The 8,109-nt window shown below is 53.5% G+C and overlaps 1 non-coding gene across 1 annotated transcript; it reads right to left on the bottom strand.

Moving 5' to 3' along the window:
* Window positions 1–7,503: 7,503 nt before the first annotated feature.
* TRNAQ-CUG (transfer RNA glutamine (anticodon CUG)) lies at window positions 7,504–7,575 on the bottom strand. The gene has a single exon. It is a non-coding gene; the product is annotated as a tRNA-Gln (tRNA).
* Window positions 7,576–8,109: the final 534 nt, after the last annotated feature.

Below are 8,109 nucleotides of genomic sequence, written 5' to 3'. Positions count from 1 at the left end.
CGAAAAGATCTGCTCTGGTCCCAACAGGAATTAATTCAGGGAAGAATGTGCTATACAAGAGGTCAGACTGTATGAGCCCAGCGGTCCATTCTCCTGTCCTAATCCCTGAATCCTGAAATCACGGTTTCAGAACGGTTATTTTCTCCTTTCGCTTCGAATTAACCTTCTTGATCTTATTTGATTGCAAACTTAATGCAGTTCTCGCTTCCCTTCCTCCCTCTCGTATACTGAATAATTATTTTAAACATTTTTGTCCTCCATCCACAGGGCAGGACAAGCCTAGGGAAGGAGAAATTCATCAGCAATGAGTTTTTCTAACCGATTGCAGCATTTTTATCCACCTCCCTTTCTGTGTTTATGGGCATGCAGAGACATTCTCACCCGTGGGTTGGTTCTGCTTCCTGATACGGTCTGTTCGGTAGGGATGGGGAAGGGACATAAGTGCAAAAAATATTCGGCCGAACATCTCCAGAAAGAGGGAAGAGGCCCAGAGACTCCCTGAGCATTTATTCATGGCTCCGCTCTCTACCTAGGGAGGTGGTGGAATCTTCATCCTTAGAGGTTTTTAAGGCTTGGCTTGACAAAGCCCTGGCTGGGATGATTTAGTTGGGGTTGGTCCTGCTTTGAGCAGGGGGTTGGACTAGATACCTCCTGAGGTCCCTTCCAACCATGATATTCTATGATTCTATGATTCTATACCAGAGGTGGGCAAACTACGGCCCGTGGGCCACATCTGGCCCGCGGGACCCTCCTGCCTGGCCCCTGAGCTCCTGGCCCGGGAAGCTCGCCCCCGGCCCCTTCCCTATTGTTCCCCCCTGCCCCGCAGCCGCAGAGCTGTTCGGAGTGGTGGACAGGGGGCGGGGGTGTGGATAGGGGTCGGGGTGGTCAGAGGGCGGGGAACAGAGGGGTTGAATGGGGGCAGGGGTCCTGGGGGGCAATCAGGAAGGAGGGGGGGTTGGATGGGGGTGGCGGGGGGCTGTCAGGGGCGGGGGGTCCGGGGATGGTCAGCGGACAGGGAGCAGGGGGTGGTCAATGGGGGCAGGAGTCCCGGAGGGGCCGTCAGGGGACATGGAATGGGGGGGAGGGTTGGATGGGGTAGGAGTCCCGGAGGGCACATCAGGGGGTGAGAAGCAAGGGGGGTCGGATAGGGGTCGGGGGCTGGGCCACGCCTGGCTGTTTGGGGAGGCACAGCCTCCCCTAACCAGCCCTCCATACAATTCTGGAAACCCGATGTGGCCCTCAGGCCAAAAAGTTTGCCCGCCCCTGACTCCTGCAACCTGAGTCCAAGTCCCAGTGAGTACACTGGATTTCCCGCCCCCCGCCCGATCTGCTTTCTCTCAAACAGAAGTTATGGGTTTCATGCGGGGATCGTGGTCCAAGAGTGGGTTATGGAGGAAGCCAGCCTAGATTTCCAGACTGGTCTCATCTGGCCTGAAGACCTATGAATCTGGTAAATAACAGAGACGAAGAAGCAATGCATCAGACTTTGATTTTTTGCCTTCTCCCCCACCAGGCAGTCACAGAGACAAAGGTATCTAGGGTTGGTGAAGGGGTAAAAATGATCATAAGGGAAAATGCAGCCGCGAGACATTATTTTGACCAAAAACGTTTGTTTGGGGGGGTGAAATGTGCAGTTTTGTCACACTGAAATGTTTCATGAATTTGGGTTGATGTTGCCTAGTTGTTCGCTTTGGGGAGGGGAACCCCCCCCCCGGGGAGCCCCTCCCCAATGTTTTATTTCAACACTTTTGAAACGAAATGTTTCGCTTTTTCCCTTTTACAACATTCCTTTGATCTTATTTCACTTTTTATTTTATTTCTTTTGCAAAACCTCAAACTGGTGGAAATGGTGGAAATGGAACAACCAAACTTCACAAGTTTGTCAAGGCAAAACATTTTCTTTGAGCCAAAAATGAACTTCCCTCCCAGCTTTTTGAGTCACCAAAAATGTTCATTTTCGGTCTTGATGTGAAACCAATTTTTTTTTTTTAATTGCCAGTGAACTGAAGAAATCTCTGTTGATCCTGCTCTTCTCACAAGTTCTTCCGGGTGGACACTACTTTTCTGTTCTGGGTTTGTGCAATGGGGGCTGGCCCAAGACTGGACACGACAGACATTGCTACAATAAAAGCAAACGTTAGTGACTAGCTGAGATAAACCCCTTCTCCTAAACCGGAAGTGGGCAAACTATGGCCTGCGGGCCACATCGGGCCCACGGGACCATTCTGCCTGGCCCCTGAGCTCCTGGTCCGGGAGGCTTTCCGCCGGCCCCTCCCCTGCCGGCGCAAGGCTCTGGGCAGCGAGCTCTTGCCAGGCAGCGCAGCCGCAGAGCTGTGGCCTGACCCGGTGCTCTGTGCTGCATGGTGGTGGGGCTGGCTCCAGCCGGGCGGCGCGGCTGCCTGTCCTGGCGCTCTGGGCGGCGCAGCTGTAGTGCCGTCAGCCACTGGAGCTCCAGGCAGCACGGTAAGGGGGCAGGGAGCGGGGGGGGGGGAGGGTTGGATAGAGGGCAGGGGAGTTCGGGGTGGTGGACAGGGGGCAGGGGTGTGGATAGGGGTCGGGGCGGTCAGAGGGCGGGGAACAGGGGGGGTTGGATGGGGCGGCGGGGGGCAGTCAGGGACATGGTTTCCGGGGGCGGTCAGGGGACAGGGAGAAGGGGGGGTGGATGGGGCAGGGGTCCCAGGGGGGGCAGTCAGGAAGGAGAAGGGGGGTTGGATGGGGTGGTGGGGGGCAGTGGTAGGGGGCAATTAGGGGCAGGGGGTCTGGGGGCTGTCAGGGAGAAGAGGTGGTTGGATGGGGCAGGGGTCCCGGGGGGGCAGTCAGGAAGGAAGAGGGGGGTTGGATGGGGCAGCGGGAGGCAGTCAGGGGCAGGGGTTCTGGGGGCGGTCAGGGGACAGGGAGAGGGGGGGTGGATAGGGCAGGGGTCCCGGGGGCAGGGCCAGGGCCGGCTTTAGGAAGTGCGGGGCCCAATTCGAACATTTTCGGCGGGGCCCCGGCAGGGATGACTAAAAAAAAATACATGTAAAAAAAAGCCTTTCATTTCTTAGCAACCGGTTCCCTATAAAAAGTTCTGATATAAGGGATGTGCCACAGTATGTATTTTTTGTACCAATAGGGTTACCATACGTCCAAAAAGAACCAAAAAGCCTGACATGTCCGGGAAAATACGGATGTATGTTAACCCTACCTAAAGTTTTTTTTTTTTTAAAAAGATGGGCCTGAACTAGAAATGAGCTCCGTTTCACATGTGTGGGTCCCCGCCACTCCCTGGGGGTGTGCTAGGGTGACCAGATGTCCCGATGTTATAGGGACAGTCCCGATTTTGGGGTCTTTTTCTTATATAAGATCCTATTATCCCCCACCCCCTGTCCCGATTTTTCACACTTGCTGTCTGGTCACCCTAGGGTGTGCACTGTGTGGGTCCCAGCTGCTCCCTGCCCCCCTCATTGAAGCAGGTGTGCAGGGTTACTGCCCTGGGAACTGCAGGGCACCACTGGACATGGGGCTGGCTGGAGGCAGGGCAGGGGCTGACTGGAGGTAGGGTCTGGCTGCAGGCAGGGCAAGGGGTGCGGGGCTGGCTGGAGACAGGGGTGTGTGGGGTGGGCTGGCTGGCTTCAGGCAGGGCCGCAGGGGTGTGTGGCAGGGGTTGGCAGGGCTGGAGACAAAGGAGTGCGGGACTGGCTGGCTTCAGGCAGGGGGTGCGGCAGGGGTTGGCTGGAGACAGGGCAGGGGGTGTGGGGCTGGCTACAGGCAGGGCAGGGGGGGCAGGGCTGATGTGGGCAGGGCAGAGGGTGCAGGGCTGGTGCGGGCAGGGGTGTGTGTGCGGCTGGCTGGCTTCGGGCAGGGCCGCAGGGGGGTGCGGCAGGGGTTGGCTGGAGGCAGGGCAGGGGGTGCGGCAGGGGCTGGCTGTGGGCAGCGGCAGGGGGGGCGGGGCTGGTGCGGGCAGGACAGGGGGTGCAGGGCTGGTCCGGGCAGGACAGGGGGTGCGGGGCTGGCTGGAGACAGGGGCTGGTGCGGGCAGGGCAGGGGGTGCGGGGCTGGAGGCAGGGCAGGGGGTGCGGGGCTGGCTGGAGACAGGGCAGGGGGTCCGGGGCTGGTGCGGGCAGAGGGTGCTGGTACAGCCCGCCCTGTACGGTAAGTACCCCCTCCTCCTCCTCCTCCTCCTTCCCCCACCGGGGTAGCAGCAGCAGCCTGGGGCTCAGGGACTATTTAAAGGGCCCGGGGCTGCCCTGCTTCCACCGCCCCGGCCCTTTAAATAGCCGCGGGAGCCCTGGGGAAGCGGCGGGGCTCCGGCGGCTATTTAAAGGGCCGGGGCGGTAGAAGCAACGGGAGCCCCGGACTTTTTAAATAGCCCCAGAGCCCCGCAGCCCTACCCCAGGGCTCCAGCAGTGGGGCTCTGGTGGCAATTTAAAGGGCCTGGGGCTCCAGCCCCTGCTGGGCACCCCAGGCCCTTTAAATTGCCCCCTGGGGAAGCCGGGCCACCCCGGTTCGGCGCACAGGCTCTTGCAGGTACGCCGTACCGGGGCTTGGGCGCGGGGCCCTCTTAGGGGCGGGGCCCAATTCAGGGGAATTGGTTGAATTGGCCTAAAGCCGGCCCTGGGCAGGGCTGTCAGGGGGTGAGAAGCAGGGGGGAGTTGGATAGGGGGCGGGGGCCGGGCCACTCCTGGCTGTTTGGGGAGGCACAGCCTCCCCTAACCTGCCCTCCATACAATTTCTGAAACCCGATGCAGCCCTCAGGCCAAAAAGTTTGCCCGCCCCTGTTCTAAACCTTTATCCAGCACCAGATGTAAGCAGCTGGATAGTCCACCTGCTAGAGCCTTTGTTAAGTCACCTGATGATATAGGAATCAAGTCCCTGGTGTGGCATGAATTATTGGTGTGTGGGTTTTTTTAAATTTCTTTCAGAGACATAGAGACTTTAAGGCCAGAAGGGACCCTCATGATTATCTAGTACCCCTAGGGGTGCACAGAGGTTTTCCAGGGGTTACATCAACTCATCTCTATATTTGCCTAGTTTCACAACAGGCTACATAAAAAGCATGAGCGAAGTCAGTACAAACTAAAATTGCATACAGACAATGACTTGTTTAGACTGCTCTATAGACTAAACACTGAAATGTGAGTCCAATGTTTATATCCCAATTGATTTATTTTCTAATTACATGGTCGCAACGAGAAAGTCAGCCATTTGTCAGTCATAACGGGCTGTGACGCTTTTGTACGTTTATGTCTGATTGTGTAAGCGAGTCGTTTTTAAGTAACCTGGGGCTACACGAGACAAATCAGACTACTGAAAGGGGGACAGTCGTCTGGAAAGGCTGAGAGCCAGTGAACTAACCTGACCTGAACACCGCAGGCTGCAAAACCTCACCTGCCCACTCCTGAAATAGACCCACAACCTCTGGCTGAGTTACTGAAGGCTTCAGCTCCTGATTTAAAGACGTCAAGTTACAGAGAACCCACCATTTACTCTAGCTGAAACCGGCAAGTGACCCATGCTCCCTGCTGAAGAGGAAGGCGAACCCCCCCCAGGGTCTCTGCCGATCTGACCCCGGGGGAAATTCCTTCCCAATTCCAAACATGACCATCAGTTGGAGGCAGGCCAACAACTTTTCAGATTCACACCAGGCTTTGGACAATGTCAGCTGAAGCACCTCTAGGAATGTCCCACTTCCCACGACCCAGGCCAACCCGCCCTGAGCTCTCTGCATAGGTTGACAACTTGATGAAATAAACCAAACAGCATGAGTGATCAGTTATAATTTGGGGTGAGTTTCTGATCAGTGTGAGCAAGGAGAATCTTGGAGAGATTAAAATATTTCTCACCCAGATTGAGGCTGTACTGCCACTTGATTTACCAAGTCATTAGCTCAGGCTCTCTGCAAACTCAGGCAACGTCGCTGTGTCAATTACACTTGGGGCAGCCCCCCCCGCCCCAGCGATGGGTTCAGGCTCTCGGCAGACCCAGGCAGCGCCACTGTGTCAGTTACCCTTGGGTCCCATTTGCAAGATTTCCTTTGCATCAGCAAAACCTAGAAACGGTCCTTTCGCTTTTTAAACTACCACCTGAAATTCCAGGCAAGAGTGATGGAGAAAATTACCCTGAGTGGAGCTGAAAGAGATAAGCTGGGAGAATTTACGATCTAACGGGGCGCAAGCCAATCTTGGGGTGTAGCAAAACATTTTGATCTCCAGTGAAGCACCTGCTCCCAATCTTTTTCAAGCTGAGATTAATTTACCGCATTCTAGTACAAGGTTCATTTTTCTCCTGCCCTGCTGGGCGACAGGTCACTTCTGCCCCATGCCTCAGTTTCCCCAGGTATGAAATAGGGACATTGCTACTGACCTCCTTTGTAATGTGCTTTGAGATCGGGCTGACGAAAAGCGCTAGATAAGATTATTAACATGAGAAGGAAGAATTGTTACTGGGCCAGCTTGCCCTCCTATATTGCCCCCCTGCCCCCCATCCGACCCAGAAAAAGACCCAACTGGACTGGAGGGGGTGCCAAAAATGAAGAGATTCCTCTACAAAGACAGAATAGGCCAGGAGCAAAATTTTCAAGGAGCCTAGGTGATTTAGGGGCCTAATTCTCGCTTTCAAAAGCCTAAACCCCGTGGGAAGGACCAGGGCATGGGCATCCATGGCCTAGTGGTCAGAGCCAGCATCCAGAGCCAAAGGTCAGGGCTGGAGTCAGATACCAGGCTGAAGGCTTAAAGATTTTAACCCAAAACAAGATCATACTGAGATTTGAACTCAGATGACTGGATTCAGAGTGCTAACCCTTACACCATGGAACCTGCTATAGCACTATGAGCTCAGCCAATGAGAGACAAGGGTAGGTTTAACTAACAAACCTAGCTACGTCCTGTTGGCAAAGAGATTTCCCATCGCGAGAGAGTGGGCCAAGACTTAAAGAAACAAAAAAGCTTCTCCCGACCTGAATGGGGAGGAGAAACCAACATCTCAAAGTGGTTCACAAACAAACAAAAAGTCATCGTGGGGCAGGTGAAACGAAACCCTTTCCTGGAGGCGATTCTGGAAGACGTTTGAGCCAAAGCCAAGCCAAGCCAAGCCATTGAGCTCAATACGCCGAGCTTTAGGTGTTGTACGTACACAAAACAAAAAGATTTTCCCAGCCGCAAAATTCCAAAATTATTTAATAATAATAATAATAATAATAATAATAATAATACTTAATAAATGCACAATCAGCTGTTCCTCTCATTTTCTCTTTCCTTCTCCATCTTTATGTTCTCTGGTTCCCTTCCCCTGGCTAGTTTCTAATGACTTAATTAAAATTAAAGGTCCTACCCTTTATAATGCTTCCTTCAGAAATATGGAGGGTCCATTTTTGAATTTTCTTAATGGAAAAAAATTGTGCTTTGGGAATTCCCTCCCTGTTTGCATGGACTTGAAGAGCTGTGCAAATTCAGCAGGAGGGAAATGTAAGAAGTGCTCTGAGGAATCTACCAATTTTCCAGGTTTTTAAACCAAAAAGCACATATAAGGTCCCACTGAGATTTGAACTCAGATCACTGGATTCAGAGTCCAGAGTGATAACCATTACACCGTGGAACCAATGACATATCAAGCATTTCATCATGGTCAATTTCCAAACCATGTGGTCACACCCTGCTTCCAATGTGCTTAGCTGGCATATGTAACCAACACAAGTTGGTTCACCTGGAGCAGGGTTTCTCAAACTTTTTTTGCTGGGATCCCCTTTGAAAATATTTCAGGCTGTGACGACCCCCCCAAAAAAGTAACAACCCACCCACATCAGGCAACCATTCTGTGCTGCTGCTGACAGCAGCACTGCTTTTAGATCCAGGTGCCTTGCCAGCAGCTGCCACTCGCACAGGTCGGGGCCCCCAGTTTGAGAAACGCTGATCTCAAGTCACGATCATGTGTGTTTGTGTGTCTCTTTCACTACATTGCCTGATGATATTTTTGTAGCAAATTTCAATACAGTGGGGATTTTTCCTCCTGAACGTTTCGTACCTTCCATTTTATCCCTCTAAGTTTATCTTAAACCCACCTCACCCGTCCCCAAAACCCAATGCATTTATTTTTCCGAATGATTTAGAAATCCACAGAACCTGGAGGGAGAGT

The sequence above is a fragment of the Emys orbicularis genome, chromosome 15 (assembly GCF_028017835.1).
Source record: "Emys orbicularis isolate rEmyOrb1 chromosome 15, rEmyOrb1.hap1, whole genome shotgun sequence".
Taxonomy (NCBI): Eukaryota; Metazoa; Chordata; order Testudines; family Emydidae; genus Emys; species Emys orbicularis.
This window is presented reverse-complemented; position numbering and strand designations above follow the sequence as displayed.